We start from the raw sequence: 18,004 nt of genomic DNA, 5'->3' as shown, positions 1-18,004 counted from the left end.
TTAGTTTTGAAGATCGTCTTGCTTTGCATATTGTGTTGTTGTTCACGCTTTAATGACTGTCGCAAGTTGCATCAGGAATTGTGTCGCCTGATATTTTCATTTGAAATATGAGCAGGCATGGGGGGATAAAGCGTGCTTAATCACAGGCTGTTATAAAAAAATAAAATAAAATAAAAAGCATGCGCTCTGAGAGTGTGCATTGTTTTAAAATAAAATAATCATGTTAACATTTACGTTTGTAAGACAGTTATAATGTATCCTGTTTCCGAATGGCCAGCTCCATTTATGGAAAGGGAAAAAACTACTTTACGACTTTTGAATCTAACCTGGAATGTGTTTAATCTATTTAAGTGGCTTAGTAAATAGTTTTACGGTCAGGTCCGGTCGTTTAGAACATATTTGGAATGATGTACAGTTTATATTACAAGACATGTGTTTTCCGAGGAAACAAAGAATTAGGCTGGTGACTCTTTAAGGTACTATGACATAGTATTATTATAATAATGAGGTGGTGAACAGCTGTGTTGCCGTATGTATGTATATGGCAACACTATCTGTTCACCTGTATGTATGTACATGTACCTTAATTGAACTACGTGCATGTAGTTAATTCAGACAATTGATAATAGAGCGCTCATCAAGTGATATCAATTAATCCATTTGGACAATCGTAGATCTGAATTCCTAATCTTTCCCTTTTCACACTGGGATTAATCCTTAAACGTGGCAGCGCAGGATGCTTTTATTCTGTAACTATTTTGCTGTTAGTTATTTCTGGGAAGTGCTTGAAAACGGAAATTGGCTAACAACGTGAAGTCTAATTATTAATTGTTAACCTTATATCCCGAACACAGACATTACATTTAATTGAAAGGGATTTAATTCTTAGCAATCATTGTGAATTTTCATTTCTGGCATTGCCGACATTGTCTTTTCAGGTGTGCTTCCAAAATAAATACATTAAAATACAATTAAAATAAACACAGCTTTAAAAAGCAGTTTGTCTTGTTCTGCATTTGTCTATTTGGTTAAGGTGTCGTTCTATCTTTCAGTTGATATCATTTAACCCTTCAATGGCTTGACTATTGTTATTTTACAAATGTGATATTCAAGTGCTGATGAGCTTTTCTACAAGTTGCAGGTGAAACCGCACCCTGAAGACAACATATTGTGTTATTAGAGGCAGGAGGCATTGAAATTCAAACCATTTTCACAGAGATCACCCTATAACACTAGATCACATATCTGTAAATAAACAGAGGGAATGCAAAAAAAAGTATGAAGAAAAAACAAAAGAAAAAACACACAAATAAACAAATATACCCTACAGCAACAGGATGCCTTTGTGCTCCATCAGGCGCTAGGTGCAGTGCTGTAGATGATCAGGTGAGGACTCAAGGTCCTCCACGTAGCGCTGGTCTACCTGAGATAATGTCAAGTTCATATAAACAGTAGTCAAGTTAAGACAGGTTATTCTAATACCGACAGGATATAGATAACAGGTTGGATCTAAGGTCACCATGGCTGTGTAAATACTACTACTAATAATAATGATAATACAATCATCAAGATCAGGATGATTAGATCATACTACTAATAATAATGATACTCACAATTATCTATATCATTATTACAATCATAATAATGGCATCAATAAACAATCATAAATTATGTAAGACTGTATTAAAACCGAAGTAAAATTGAATCTGTCTCTTCTATACTTACAAGGCCCAAGAGGCTGAGAATTAACAACAGGGCTGTTAATCGTACACTAAGTAATGTGTTCCTGATACCAACAACCCTATTTGTATAGGTCTTCCTATTTCCTGTCCTCAAACATTTACACTTACTTCCATTTATATTTATTATTGTGCTGTCTGTTCTGAGAGTAGTCTGGGTTAATGTTTTCATTGGATTCAGAATTTTTAAACACATAGCCCCATCAAGTCAATGCACCGCTCCTGCCTGAGACAATCTATATTGTTTAATTGCAATGATTATTTTTGATATGAAGGTCTAAAGGGCATATAGCACAGTTATGAAATGTATTGCGTCATAAGAAAGTTTACAGACGAGAGGAGGCCATTCGACCCATCGTCATACATGAGACTCTATGTCTTTATTGGAAGTATCAATACTGAACCTGTTGAAAGTAACTTATTTACGTTTCAAACCTCTATGAAAAATGCTTCAGGATTTTAACATTTAAAATGAATTATTACTGGTTCTTTATTTAATATTTTACAGAAATAGACTATCTGTTTGTTAACTAACGTTTGAAGCCTTCAAAAAGTTAAATTAAATCAAAACTGTATGATAAAAAACTGTTCAATTTCATCATATTGTGTTAAAAGCATTTGCACTTGACTGTGTCCTAGGTTAAACAGTAGCTTGCATACATTTGAACTGCTGTTTAGTCCCACTAACTGATAATTGCTTGAAGGGCCCAGTGCTCTTGTGCAAACACACTAACCTGTTCATGTCTTACAATAGTAGTATGAAATCACTGTGCAATTGCATTAATCTTATGTATAGTTTACAGTTCTGGGAATGTACATATACCTATGTGCAACACAGTTTGTAACTGGAAACTGGACTTAAAATGAACTTGAGTCAAACCAAAGTCATGTTTGACAGCTTTGCTAAATCTAAGAAAACTGAAGCAGATCAACAAATACTCAAATAAGTAAAAAGTTATGTCTACCTTTGACAATAAGTCTGCACAGATGGAGATATTATGGAAGGAATCAAAAGAACAGTGAATACTGTGCATTTGGAAATATCAATGGAAATCTACCCATTTGCCTGAAGAGAAAAGTATTTGATCAGTGTATATTAACAGTGCTTACTAATGGCTCTGAAACCTGTTACTAAATGCAAAACTTTACAGAAACTGTGGATGATGCTGCTGCTGATATAGATTTATTTATTTATTTGTGTATGTATGTATGTATTCAACCAGAACTCAACTCTAAAAGGGAAAAAGCCAGTCAGGCTTGTATGGTTGTGCTACTGAACAACTGGATTAAATAGTGTTCGATGTAGTGGATACTGTCTAGGAGACCTGTTTGTGGTAGTAATAGTAATAGTAATTGCTGAGAAGTGAGCAGCATTTATTAGTCTAGCAGAGAGAGTGACCTGCCAAAACTTACTGGTGTGCAATACGTGAGATGCAATGTTGATTTTCAGCTTCAGATTTCCAAGTAGGAGGAGTGCAAACATCCATACGGGAAAAGTTGGTGGGGTGATGCTGTAGCAAAGTTTTGCAGGAGGACAGTGCATTTAAACAGTGAGACCCTGGATTGTAGCCCTGTCACCCACATTGCGCCATAGCGAGCAAGTCAGGTCAGCCTCTTCTAGGGGGCGTGCTGGTGGGAGAGTTCTCTAATCGCATTTCACCCTCTGCCAACCGCCCCCTTTAGTCCATGCCAGCTGAAACACATCCACCTTGACTATCGGCCAGCAACCTCAAGAGGGTAACATTGGCAGGCTCTGGATTAAGGCCCCTGCCAAGTTATGTTTGGAAGTTGCTCTGCGGTGCAGTTACTGCTGACAGGGAGGGGCGTAATGAGCTACACTGACAACATCTTCTAGTGTCCTATGTGTTGAAGAGGGTCATCATTTTTATATGTGTCAGTGGTGCTGTGGGCCTGGATCATTTGTGAACAGAGATTTTGTCACTGCAGCTTTTTCAGTCCAGCTCAGGGTCTACCTTTGCGATTGCCTTTTGCTGGCACTTTGTTTTTCAGTTGTATTAAAATACACAAGTTATCAAGCTGGTCTAGCATTTGATTTTTGATTAAGTGTGCCACTGTTTTAACCATTATTCATTTAATGCACCTTGCTAGGCTCAGACCACCGTCTTTCAATACACTCATTGTGCTATGTTCAAACATAAAAATAAAAATAAGTTTCCCTTGCACTGGTTGAGAAAGTCTTTTTTTTTTTGTTTTGTTTACAGACATGGATAAGACAGTTTGATTTATTTTTGATGAGTTCCCTGAGGAATTATGGCAAAGAGACTGAGAACAAATCCTACATTAATAATTCCAAGGCATTTCTATTGTTCTGTGTTCATGACTGTTTATTTGTTCTTAGTATTATTATTATATGCTGCCTGTCTGTCATTTTTGTTATTAACACATATACATAAAAATACATCGCATTTTGTCAATCTCCTTTGGGGATTAAGGATATGAAAAAGATCCACACTTTCTTCCTCAGATTCACTGTACAGATATACAATTATTTTCACTAGATTGCATTTACACTACAATCTAAACTAATTAAACACTTATAATTCACATAAAAAACAAACAAACCAATCCTCAGTTGGCAGCTGTAATTATTGCATCTGAATTGTTATCATCTTCTGCATAAGGTTGCTGGAATGATACATTTAACCTTATAAAGCCTTATTTAGTAAGGTATCTGTAAGGGACAGGTATTTGAAGAGTAAATAAATAATCACTTCTCAATAGATGTGCCTACTGTTTGTATCTCAGGATGTTTTTCAATACATTGCCTATGACTCCGAAATGTCTAAATTGGTACCTTTACCACACAGGGAAATTATTACATGTAATTTAATTACACAACCTATTTTGTGTTATTTAGTATTTTTTCACCCACCACAGTTATTGTTACAATTAATACTCCTATTGTTACTACTACTGCTAACACTACTCATGGCATTTCCTTTGAGTAGGGCTAATGATTGATTATTACTATTTCGTTACCATACAAATAACATAGGAGTAAATTATTGTAACTTCTGGATGACTTCTATATAGCACACAGTTACCCAGATAGGCACTGTCATGTGTCATGGCAGAGACTCAATTTACCATCTATTTCTGTTCCTGACACTTATCTCCTTGAGACCCTCTGACAAGTGAAAACTGGACTGTACTGTAGCTTCTCATTAATGGAGAACTAATTAAATAGTCTCTGAAGAATCTATGAAAGGCTACAAATGAATGAACATCTTATTGTTAGTGTTCTAGTACCCAATTTATCCCACAAATTATTCGAGTATTCTGTAAAAAAGTTTGGGATTGCCATCCAAGCCCCAAGTCTTTAAGGCCATTGTGTTAGATGGTAAAACCTCCTGGACCACTGAAATGTCATATTTTTTGTTAGCTTATTTGGCTATTCTGAACAAAAGACCATTCTGAGCAAATGCAATATTAGAACAGAGAACAGAATGCGTTTGTCCTTTTTAAGTAACTGATAGTTGGGTGTAAAAAGTACTATAACATCAAAGAGTACAGCCCCTGTGTCAGAGGGATTTGAGGTGAGCTGATCTTTATTAGTTTGTATAAAACATAAAAAATAAATCTATTATTAGGTCACTGACAATGAGTAATCTTTTTCTTTGATGTAAAAAAGGCACCATTGTGAGACTGCTATAAGGACATTCATTTCCCATTGAAGGGATTCGAAAATTTGAATGTTTGCCCTCTGTTAGGTGCTTCGGGCCTTCAGGATCCTAATTTTGGCAGGTGCATCGTGAGAGAGGGAGTGTGTCTCTGGCCTGGATACAGATGCTGAACCCTGCCAGTGAGAAAGGCAGCCTGAGAGAATCCAAGCAGGCCTGTTTACACTTGTACAACAGAGGTGTAACTCTATAGTTATGTGGCAGAAGTATAACTTGCCTGAAATTATGACATACCTGTTCAGATGATACAGGATGAAGTCTATGCTTTTCATTTTTATTTTTATATTCCAACATGTTTTCATTGTCTACTATGTGCCTTTTCTCCTCCCCGTACCCTCAGTTGTTCTTTGTCTCTCTTGGTGTGTATAGTGCATATTTCTCCACTCATTTTCATTCTGACCTCTCCAACTCACCCACCTTCAACATACACAAACGCACACACTGTTTATAAGCACTTAATATAGGCTCCTCGGCAGATAAGAGTCAAAGTCCAGCCCTGTTGTCTATGTGGCAGCGTATGTGTGTTCCAGGGGGGTGAGTGGGGGGAGTTGGCTGTCCCATCCCTTTGCCAAGGCTGTAAGGAAACTGACCCAACAGCTGCTCTATCCTGCCATCCTGTTTGCCTTCCCTAGAACAGTACAATCCCACTACCCAGGATAGCGCAGGCAAACATAGGTCTCGGAAAAAGGCCAGCACTCTTTACGGGAAAACAAGGGATTTGTATTCATCTGCCAAATATCGCTAAAAACACATTACAATATGGGTGATATACAGCTCTGAAAAAATTAAGAGACCACTCCAAGTTCAGAAATCAATGTTAAGTGTTCTCTTTGGTTTGGCCTTGCTACTGACTCTACTGATCCTGTTGTGATTATTATAATTTATGCGGTCGACTTACAGTTTTCACAAGAAACATTTTCAAAGCATAATAAGTACAATAAATACAATCAATACAAAATTGCACTCCATAGTACAAATGTGTTCACAAGTGAAAAATATGTTGAGAGTTAAGTCCCAGTATGTGCTAAGGGCTTAACATAGAAAATGTGACTGTAAAATTATAGAAAATGCTATAAATACATACGGTAAGTAATCAGGAGCAAAATTTAACCAGAATACGAACACAAGTGCAGAGAGGTCCGGGAGATCAGGCTGCAGAAATTCAATGATTAATCAATGGTTGGTGATTTATAGTTTGTCTCTTAATATGTAAGTTGTTGCAGATAAAAGTATCTGTTTGTGTTTGCTGGGTGATTAATTGATTATGAATTATATTATGAATCAATCCTTTACCATCAGTCAATTTTCCTTTGACATACCCAGACTGTCCAAGAGTCATGGCACTCTTGAACAGATACAAAAGTCGGGAATCAGTCAAACATGTTTGAAAAGATTCAACCCCCTGCCCTCCCCAAAAAAAACAACAAAACAAAAAAACAAATATATTATCTACTGTCCCACTGAGACAACCCCAGGACTGTAAAAGGAAAGTCCTCAAACAGGAGTGAATTTTATTTTACATTTTATTTACAGCTTACTCCAGTCATTGTCTACCTCAATCTTTAAGTGAACGCCAGTCAGAGCAGAGCAGCATGTGTATGGTTGTATCTGGTATTATATTAAAGGCTTTGTGAATTGCTATGTTGCCTGTAATCAATGTTTTTCTTCATGCGTGTGTGCATATTTAAAGACTCTCACACAAAAAGTGGCTTAAATCTCTTCTTTTTCTGCCATGGTATAGTCTCCTCTAAGATGTGTTATGCGTTTCTTTTCACGTGGGCAACGTCTTTACATTATCAGGCTGTAGTAGGAATGTAAAGAAAGGCACGTGACTCTAGTGTTCTGGGGCTTGAAAACTCGCCCTCCACTTTCCTCCCTGCTTGTCCTTATAAACTCACATCAAAATATAAAAAGTCCCTGATATCAAAAGTCACTGTGCAGCCTTTTGTCCAAGGTGATTTTTGTGGAAGTAACATGGCCTTCCCAAAGTTAACCCACGATGAGTCAGTGGCAGGGCTGGGGTTTAGTCTGGGAGCCTCTTGGTAAACAATTCCCTTCTTCCATCCCTCCCTCTTTCATAAGCCTATAGGATTATCAAGGGATCACAGTCAAGTGTAAGGCTGGTTCCTCTCTTGGTTGGAGCTGTCACACATTGTTCCCACAAGTCTCAGCTGCAGTCAGCTGACCGGCTAAAACAGAATCACTGCATGTGGTGGAAACATCAACTGTGACATTCAGACAGGGGCTCAGACTCACATGATCCGGTATTTCACAGCTGCAGGTAGCATGATCTGAATTGTTTCTATTTTCTTTCCCATTGGCAGGTCTCAAAGTTAAATTTATAAACATGCTGCAGAGCAATAAGTCCTTTTGAGACCCAAGTATAAATATACATGTGTGAAAAGTGATCCCTAATGAACGTTCACTGCAGTAGATTTGGTATAGCAATTTGCCTGTGGTTGCCCAAATGCCTTATTCTGCATTCACTTTTCTGGGGAATATGTTCTCATAGTGGTGCATTGAGGCTTGCCATACCTGGCTAGGTTTTACCATGACTTCACTGTGATTTACTACATGGTACACCAGAGTAAAGTCTTAAAAGGGCTATTTCGATCTGAACACAATTTTTTGGTATCCTGCACTCTGTGCTATGTAGTATATTTATAAAGACTTGTAATTTCTCTCAATGTGAATATTACCATACAACTTACAATTGTAGGTGCGACCATTGAATGAATCCATTGACATATTGTGCTTATGAGGGGAACCCTGTTCCTGGGGGGCTGCAGTCAGTGCTTTGGGTGTTCACTTCCCCACCTGCTCTTGGCGCAGCATGGTAACAGTTCTGAAAGGGTCCCTTTATCAAATAAGTGCTTGAGTTAAGTTACTTAACTGAGTTAAGTTGAGGTGCATGGAAAACCAGAGGTCACTGCTGCCTTCCAGGACCAGATTTCCCCACTACTGATTTAAAACTCAAGCCTACATATTTACTGTGTGTATATTCAAGGCAGTTTGGATGGTTAATAATTATTGATATTCATTGCAATATATTTGTATCCAGATCCTTTATTCATGCTATCAGCTGAGTCTTAATGTTTACCTCAGACTTGTGACTATGTAATGACTGCAACGTCAACTTTGATCAAGGACCTTTGCTTCTGTTGATGTTGTCTTTTTTTTTCCAGAAGCCAATGCCCTCTCCCCTGCTTCCTGCCAGCCTGTTCGGGTTTCCTGGTTTTCCTTTAAATGTTGTTGCTGGTGCACTGCACACCAAGCCTTTGGAGTAATTGCAAGGGGTGAGAGTGAGTAGAGGGCTGTGCGAGTGAACTCATTGACTCGGTAACTTATGCAAGATAAGGGTGTCGCAGGCTGCTAATTAAATCGCCATGTTGGGAAACTGCTGTACAATTTTCTTATCAGTTGGTGAGCTGGTAGGCAGGTGTGATCTGGGCAGCATTGTGGCGTGGTGGATAGCACTGCTATCCTTACAGGTACTGGGAGCCAGGTTCAATTCAGGCCTTGGGTGTCTGTGGAATTTGCCCGTTGTAACTGTGTCTGTGTGGATTTTCTGTAGTTGCTCCAGTTGCCTCTCACATCTCAAAGATCAGTTAATTGGCTAATCTAAATTGCCCTGTAGTGGCGTGTTTGAGGTCACCAATCCGTCTGACCAGCGTGGTGAGGTATGACTAACTTGATGAAGGCTGATGGATGGATATGATAATTATAATCTTATCTGGGGGAGAAAAGTGATAAGAATTGCACTCTTACGGCATCTTCTAATGGTTGATTAGTTTGCACTCTTTTCCACTACAGATGTGTAATATGTTCTAGTAAACATATAGCAGTTTACAGTTTCATTAAAGGGCTGCGATCCTTAGTAGGAATTTGTCTGTGCGTAGGTCGTGACATGAATGTCTGTACATGGCTAGGTTACAATCTGTGATCTCTTTCCCTCGCTCTCTCTGTTTCTCTCAGACGATGAACTCTTCAAACATAGGACTGAGCAATCTCTCACCCCCTTGAACTGAAGGGCCAGCAGAGGCAGTGGTAATGTTGCGTTGGTGTGGGTCTTCTGGCAATGCACACTCCTCGATCATATCAAACACTGCCGCTGCTTCACCCAGCTGTCAAAGAGGGAGAAGCAGAACAACTGGTTTCCACACTGAGCCTCTTTGTCAAGACGTTCGAGAGACGCCTTGATCGCACATTTGATTTTTGTGGCTGAAATCTAATATTTTTCAAGTCAAGTCAAGATGGGATGCTATTTTGAAGTGGTTGTTTTTTTAGGTGTTGATTTATTTTTTCTTGTTGTTTGTTTCTTTTCTTTTTTTTTTAAGAAAACACCTGACACCAGCTGGTATTCAAGCTCTGTGGGTGACTCTCAGAAAGTGTTGATGTTATATGCGAATGAAGAGGGAAAAATTAACTTTCCTAGGAGACAGACTGGACTCTGCATTACAATTAAAGTCACTTTGCAGGCAGGTTGGGGACCAGTTTTTCATAGAGACAATAGCAGTGTGCAGCTCGTTTGTGGACAGGTTTGCCAATCAGGCCCGCAGACACACATGAGTGGGGTTGCTTGCATATTTAACAAAAGACCCCAGAAATAAAAGGTATGCGATCTCCTGCTTTGATTGGAAAGTGATGTCTGCCTCGGAAAATGGTCAACTAAGCTAGTACTTTTCCAAGCTCTTAATCTGTCCCCCCCTTACACCAATATCATATGATTGGTTGTGATAGAGTAGACACTCCCAGGTCCCACCACGCACACTGTGTGCCCTCCTAATCCATTCACCCACCAAAACTACATGTAGGATGAATATTTCACTGTACTTCTGCGATCTCTTTAAAAGTTGCTTTATCGCTTTATGAGTGATAGGTGGCTCTTCTCCTGCATGCATTGAATAAAATATCTGGAGATGAGAATCAAGCCGGGTCCTGAGTCTCTTTTGATAACAGAAAATAAATCCACTACAACAAATGCAGGTAAATAGTGCCTGCAGTGGATGTCTGTAGTAGCTGGTGTATGAATAGGCAGACCTGAGGGTGGGAGATCTACTTACGCTCCAGCAAGGACAGCAGCTCTGGACTTTGATGCAACTCCTTACTGGAGTGGAATGACAGCCCCTTAGAGATCATTCCCTGACATTTTCGACCGACGAGTGTTACCCGATGCACTGCGCCCGGCTCAGGACAGTTGCAGTTGCTATTATCTTGGTTGTTGGCTCCATCTGGTGGATTATGCTGGTACTATGTACCATATACGAGCACCTGCCACATTGGGAGAACAGCGCCCCCTAGTGGCAAAGCGGGGCTCAAGTTCTTTCTCTCTCTTCATCTCACTTCTGCTCTGCCAATCTATCTATCTACCTACCTACCTATCTATCCATCTATCTGTGTATCTACCTATCCATTGTCTGTGAGCCAATATAACACATTTGTTTAGGTGGGTTGAAAATGTCTGTTTATTCATGGTCAGTGGTTATGCACTATCAAAGTTATATGTGAACCTATTACTAGGTCCCATGAAAACCAGTGCCTTTGGCCAGTTGTCTGTTTCGGTGCTTTTCTCAAACAGATGACAGCATCCCTCACGATTTTCAGGCCACAGCATGAGGGACATTATATATATATATATATGGGTGTGAACTAACTACTCTGCCAAGTTCTCGGAAGCTGTTCAATTAAATATCTATGTAAATGGATGGCAAGTATAATTGAAATTATCACCCTGAGATGACACACAATCTCAGCCTGTGTTCAGGTGCTGCTGGAGAGTGTGATTCTAGCCACCGAGATGCCTGAGGTGTGGGGCTGCCATTCTGTACTTACATTAAACTGATCTCACTGCAGATCCTCTGAGATGACAGGATTACAAACCAAGTTCCACTGTTAATGAGATGGCTCACTTATGCCCCTGGTTCAGGTTTAACCCTGTCGCCAGATTACAGCACAAGCACCTTTGTTCCATTTTTTATTCTACATGCGGGCTGTTCTATTCCAGCACCTCACTTGTTAAATGTGTTGTATATCATGTAGTGTCCTGTACTGCAATTCTATCAACTGCGTAATTTATTGAATTATCGGGAGAATATAGAGGGTGAGAGGCAGGGGATGGATTTACACTAGTCCAACTTTGGGCTTAAGGGTGTTTACACAACTCTTTCCGGATATGAGAGCCTGTCAGAAATGGATTAATAACTTTCACAATGACTCAAATACACAAACAATAAAAGACCTAACCGCCTGGTTTAGTACAGGGATGAAGGAAAGGCGATTATCTAAAATAACTCCAAAGTCTCTAGCTCTACTGAATGCAATAGGTGGGGTTTCCTTGACTTATGGGGCAGTAAAGCTCTTCCCTGTCTTCTTGAGCATTGTTGTGGATCCCAGCTGGAGAACTTCTGTTTTTCATATTGGCCAGTTTAAATTTAGCTAATATCTGTTTTTGTCAGGCAACACTCCAGACCGGTCCTTAAATTGAGACATGCACATCAATGTGTGTGTTGTCAGCATACCAGAAAGACTGGCTTCCACATGTCATGAACAATGGGAGATGCCTAGGACAAAGGTGAAAGCCATTTATTTATTTATTTATTTATTTATTTATTATTATTATTATTATTATTATTATTATTATTATTATTATTATTATTATTATTATAAGTAGTAGCAGTAGTATTTTTATGTATTTATTTATGTATTTTTGCAGTTTAGATAGAGTGCAGGGGTACTTACATTCCCATCTCACTAGGCATTTTTATCAGTAACTCTGAGGTAAATTCATCACATACTCATCACAAGCTGGGAAGAAAACATCGGGTCAAAGATGTCCCGTATCCAACAGCAGTGGATTACAAAGACACAATTTTGGTTCAAAGATAATCAGTGAGCTCCTGATTGGGTCTGATTGATTCTATAGTTCTTCTATATGGAATTAATTCATGAAATGGAAGGTAGGAAATTATGTGTTACACTTATGACACAACTGTGCCATGTGCTAATGGACCACTGGCAAGGCTGTCCAGTTCCCTGCTGTCTTTTCTCAGCTGTCTGTTCCTGAGGATGCTTACTAGTGTTTATTTTTGTGGCAGGCACCTTTATGCACGATGATAAGGTTTACAACAGTACAATATAATCGATGAACAATAATATATTTAAAGCATTATACAATACCACACAAGTTCTTATGTAAGGATACAGAGCGTGCTAAATCCCCTCTGAAGCCTGTGGCACAAAATGGGCTGGTGCTTATTCACAGTTTCTGTGGTGTAAGTGGATAGTATTGACTTTCCCCTTGAAACGAGGTCAGTGTATTGAAAAGGCAGACCCCCAGGTCCAAGGGCACGGCCTTCGTACAGTTAAGAAAAGTGCCAAGCAAATGCAAATAATAAATTGGGAATTGTCTTTTAAACGCAACTGGGTTGGTCAGCATGCTGTGAAAGCATCAGTCATTCCCATCAGAGAAGGCAGGCAGTGGATTGTTATTGGCAGTCAAAGGCAGCAAGGAAGATTTGCAGAGTCTTAGCTAACCCTACGCTCCGTGTTGCTCTTCTCGCACCAGATAAAGCCCTGCCTGTTAAATAAGAGAGATTACAGTAATACCCTGGATTAGTGAGATCCGCAGAGATGATCTCATTAATCTGAGGCGCTTCTGTCTGAGTGACACTGTCCCCGGTCCCTCTCGATGAGGATGAATCACAGTGACTGAGCCTGTAGGTCTGTGGGGACGGAGCTGGGAAACATACAGGTTTTTATCTATTTTTCGAATTCATTATTTTTTTTTTATTAAAAAAGGTACTGGCTTTATCTGAAGAATAGTATTGAAACTTGATTTTAATTCCTTGCCATGCATAATGAACAACAGTTAGAAATTGCAAGTATTATGGTGTATTGTGGGCCCCAACAAGTTGTGTTAAAGAATACAAATCAATGCAAACCATTTAATCCAACATGCTGATTTCTGCTTGTTGTGCTGTATTAAAAGGCCTGGAGGAACACCAGGTTTAACTTTAAAATACTCCCAAGATACAATATAGATCAATTTCACCCTAGGAATCTGCATCAGTAGACAAAACAGTTTTGAAAACCTTAATCCTAGTCTCTTGTTATAAGCACAAGTGATTTTAATTGTTATTTCAGGGTGAGTGCTGATATTTATGTGTTTGTGTGTTTATTTTTGTAGATTCATCATTATTCTTTTTTATGATTTAATTATTCTTTCTTTCTTTTAAAATCCATATATCGGGCTACAGACCAGACTTGACAAGTGATTTAATATGTGAGTTAGAATAATTCTAGCTCTTCCCTGTCCAGTTTTGCTGATCCATCAGTCTGTGCCCCTGCTACATTATTCATGCACGTCATATACAGTGACACATCAAGACCCTTAGATTCACCCTGACGTCTCCTTACTGTGTCTGGAGAATCCCCCGCATCTCCTGTGCAGCGTGGCGGGGACTGTCTTGTCCAGATACAGGAGAAATGTGCAGATCTGAAATGTATGCATGGCATGGTGGCATTTTATTTAATTAAACAATTAACCAATTTTAGGGATTACTAATTAAGCAATTAACCTGTCTAAATTAAAAGCTCTATGGGACGCAAGGAAGATCAGTTGTGTGGTCATTATTCCAGCAGAGGGCGCACTGTGGCCTTATTTAGGGATGGGCTATTTTAGCTACACATTTTAGACGTGGATCGCTAATTAGGAATCGGTGGAATCTTATTAAATATCTTTATTTTTAGAGATCCAAGATAGTGTTTAACAGTACAGATAAACGTAATTACAAATGAAGAATAAACAACAACAAAGAATAAACATTAAATCTATGTATGTCTTTTTTTTGTTCCCGTATGACACTTTTTTTCTAATTTTTCTTTTGCTTATTGGGCTCATATTTACATAGGCTATTAAGGGTTTAAAAAAAATAAAGTCCTGGTGGCTTGATTAACTATAATAATAATAATAATAATAATAATAATAATAATAATAATAATAATAATAATAATAATAATAATATTCTGCATTTAAACAAGTCTGTCATCTTTTTATAGACCTTTCCATATATATATACAATTATTCAATTCCTTGAAATTGGAATCAATCACAGTGGTAGTCGACTCTTGAAGAATAGAATAGATTCCCAAAATTTGTATGTAACAGATTCGGAAATCGATTATGGAATTTGATTCACAAAACTGAAAGAGGTGATAGATGTTTCAATGTGTACTGCAGCAGTTATCATGTGATGTGAAGTGCCACAGCTACACACTGCAGTATTACTTAAACTCCTGTTACTGCACAGCTTTTTCTGAGCTTTGTTCCAACTTCCTTCAAGGCAGAGCCAAGAAATCAGATGAAAAACAATGAAAAAAAATCAATATCATAACTTTGTAACAATTACATGCTGCGTTTGAGTACAGCATAATGCTTTGTTTGGTCAAGCAGAATGTGAGCCTTGCTTTCCACCTGGGTATTCGGTGGCAGAAGGGCTCTTGTTCTGCCAGGCTGTCATTGGCTGTCTCTCTCCCTGGAAGCAACCCCGTTTTGGCATGAGGCAGACTGGCAGCTTTCATGGTCCTGGGCACCTCCTGCTCTTGTCTGGGCAGGGGATTTCTCAGGCCTACCACAGCAGGGCTTTAAACTGATTCTTGTTGCGAAAGTTAATCTGCAGTCTAGGGCCAAAAGCCATGGGCTGATGGCCCCTTGAGCTCCTCCCTGACCTCCTACCAGGAAGGCCGGCTCACAGCACACTCAGTGCAAGACAGTCAAAGAGGCCGCATATCTGCAAGATAGGAGGGCAGTTTGTTGCAAGAGATGAAGAACACCATGCCAAATGACTTATTAAGAGGAAAACATGCATTGAGGGGGATGAGAGTGAACTAACAATAATCAATCCACTGTTAATTTTGGTCGACAGCTGCTAAACTTCTGCCCATGAAATGCCAGCACATTGCTGAGGGGGTAAAATACCTCGAAAAACCCAGATTTTGATTCAAACTATACCCCTCATAGTCAAAATAAATAAAGACTTTAAAAATATAATTGAAATGATTGTCTATATGACAGTTCAACAAACTCTGAAAAGATTAGATCGATTAAATGGTATAGTTTAATGAACTGTATTCATTAAGCAAAAACACATCACTGAATAAGATTGTTTCAAATGGAGGCTGTGAACCTTTTAATTACTTTATATAGTAATACACTCACATTCTTTAGTTTACCTGGAGTTATTATTATTATTTATGTATGTATGTATGTATGTATTATTATGCTTTCTTCTCAACCTAAGCAGCTGTGAGCCTGGAGTAGTTTAGGAGTTCCCAGAGGTGCAATAACTAAACCTTTCAACATTTATCTTCTTCTGTTAGTGCCTGAAAGAAATAGCAAATTGCCCAAGTAACCAGAGCTCATTCACTGTGGCCTGGAAGCATGCAGGGCTGGCTGTGGAGGGAGAGTAAATCAGCTGGATCTGGGCTGGCAGACAAGCGGGTATGCTCTGGGCCCACCAGGCCTCTAAGTGTGGGCGACGTCGGTCACGGGCACTGTTGCCTGGCATCCCCGGGAGCTTTTTAGATCACTTATCAGCAGACAGTCTTGCCAGCTGTCCTTGCAAATGGATTTTTGTTTCACTCTGGCCAGAGAGCTCTCAACTCTCTCTTTGACGACTGGAGACAGTTGTCCAAGCAGCTGAGGCGCAAGCTGGAGAGACACAGAGGGAGGGAGGGAGAGAGAGCGAGGGACTGGAGCAGGGGGGTTAGGGGGAGAGAGGGGTCTCTTTATTTCACTAGATGTAACTGGATATTGCCCCTTTTGTATTTCAGATTCTTTTTTCTTTTACTTTGAAAAATCACGCACATATGTTCAAAAGTAACATTTGCTATCCCCCCCACCCCTCTCTTTAGATAATGGATTTGTGTTCCTTGGGCTTTTTAAAGTGGCTGTTATGTCTCACCATAGATTTGGTTCATTGTGGGATACGGGGAGAAAAGAAATGTACACCGCACTGTGATATAAATATTTTTTAGAGGCAGCTGCTCATAGTATATGATTCAACATTCGGTGAACATTTCTTTGGATTCCTGCTTGTTTTCCCTGATGCGTTTTAAATCATTTAATTAGAATCTCGTAGGGTTTTCTGTTTTCTGGAACTTTTTCATGAGAAATAGTTATTGCCTTCGGTATTTGTATGGTCCCAAAAGATCTGGTGACAAATCTGCTGGCAGGTTCTGAATTCTCAATGCCTTTTCTTCTGCCCTCTGGGTTTTCTCACAGTTTGTTTCCTCAAGGATTCATTTGGCTTCCCATTTATTTATATTATTATTATTATTATTATTATTATTATTATTATTATTATTATTTTGTATTATTTTCACTTGGCCTGTAAAAGCCTGTAGTAGTTGAGGAGTTCCAAGAAGGATAACATCTGTCAATTGACACAAAGAGATTGGTTATAAAAAAACATACATAAATAGCAAACAAACATACCAGAGCCAGTCAGGGAGAGACTGACCTCTAATCAAAGGGCTCTGCAAGCTTGTTTAGGTTACCATGGCTTTAGGAGGTGACAGAACGGTGGTCAGAAGCTCAGCCCACAAGAAAGCGGGTCAGCGACTCCACAACTGGCCATTTCACTTCCAACAGTTGCTGGGCTGACAATAAGGACTCCCCTGATTGGGACTCGTTTTCAACTGAACTAAACTGACGTCCTTCCAAATTGGCCCCGACACTCCACCTAATTGATTCTGCGTTCATTTTCACAATTGCTTCATAGTACATTAGAGTTAGACATGAAAGGAAGCCCGCTCCAAAAGTTGTTGAACTCAATCCAGTGTTTTTTTCCCCTGTGCTGTCATAAGGTCACTTCCCAGTAACAGAGCCCTGGCGCTGAGAGAAAACAAAATCAGCTTCCCAGTTTGTCACTATCATACATGACCGTGGTTGAAAACAACAGACATTGTGGTGATCAAAGAGGGACAACCACATCTTTGGGTTAAAATCAACAGATGACAAAACTGGAATGTGCTGTTCTCATACGGCGATGTGTTTAACCGAACTGTGTGACCAACAAAAAACAAAACAAATCAATAACGACAAATATAATTCATGCTCGTGTTGTTCCCTCTTGATTCGAGCACCACATATTTGTGTCCTCGTTTGAACATCACATTGTTTTGGTTTTCAGGGCCACCTGTTTTGTTCTCGCAAAGGACAGTACACACAAATAGAAGGAAAAGATACTGTTTTATTGGTATTAGTATTTTACATTACAATAATAAAAACAATCAAAACAAATTTTAATACTTGTGATTAATTTTTTTTTAAATCAATTCTTAAAATCACTTAAAATTTTTAAAATCTTAGTGATTAACGTAAACAATATACATGAACTTAAAATAAACAAGTGCACAAAACAATAAAACAAACTAGTGATTAAAGCAAAACTGTAAACCAACAAAAAATGGTCAAATACATTGAAATTAACTGAAAATGCACCGGACAAATCAAAAAACAAATAGAATGATAAAAATAAAAAACAAACCAAAACAGTCCGATGC

This window comes from Amia ocellicauda, chromosome 11 (assembly GCF_036373705.1).
Source record: "Amia ocellicauda isolate fAmiCal2 chromosome 11, fAmiCal2.hap1, whole genome shotgun sequence".
Taxonomy (NCBI): Eukaryota; Metazoa; Chordata; class Actinopteri; order Amiiformes; family Amiidae; genus Amia; species Amia ocellicauda.
This window is presented reverse-complemented; position numbering follows the sequence as displayed.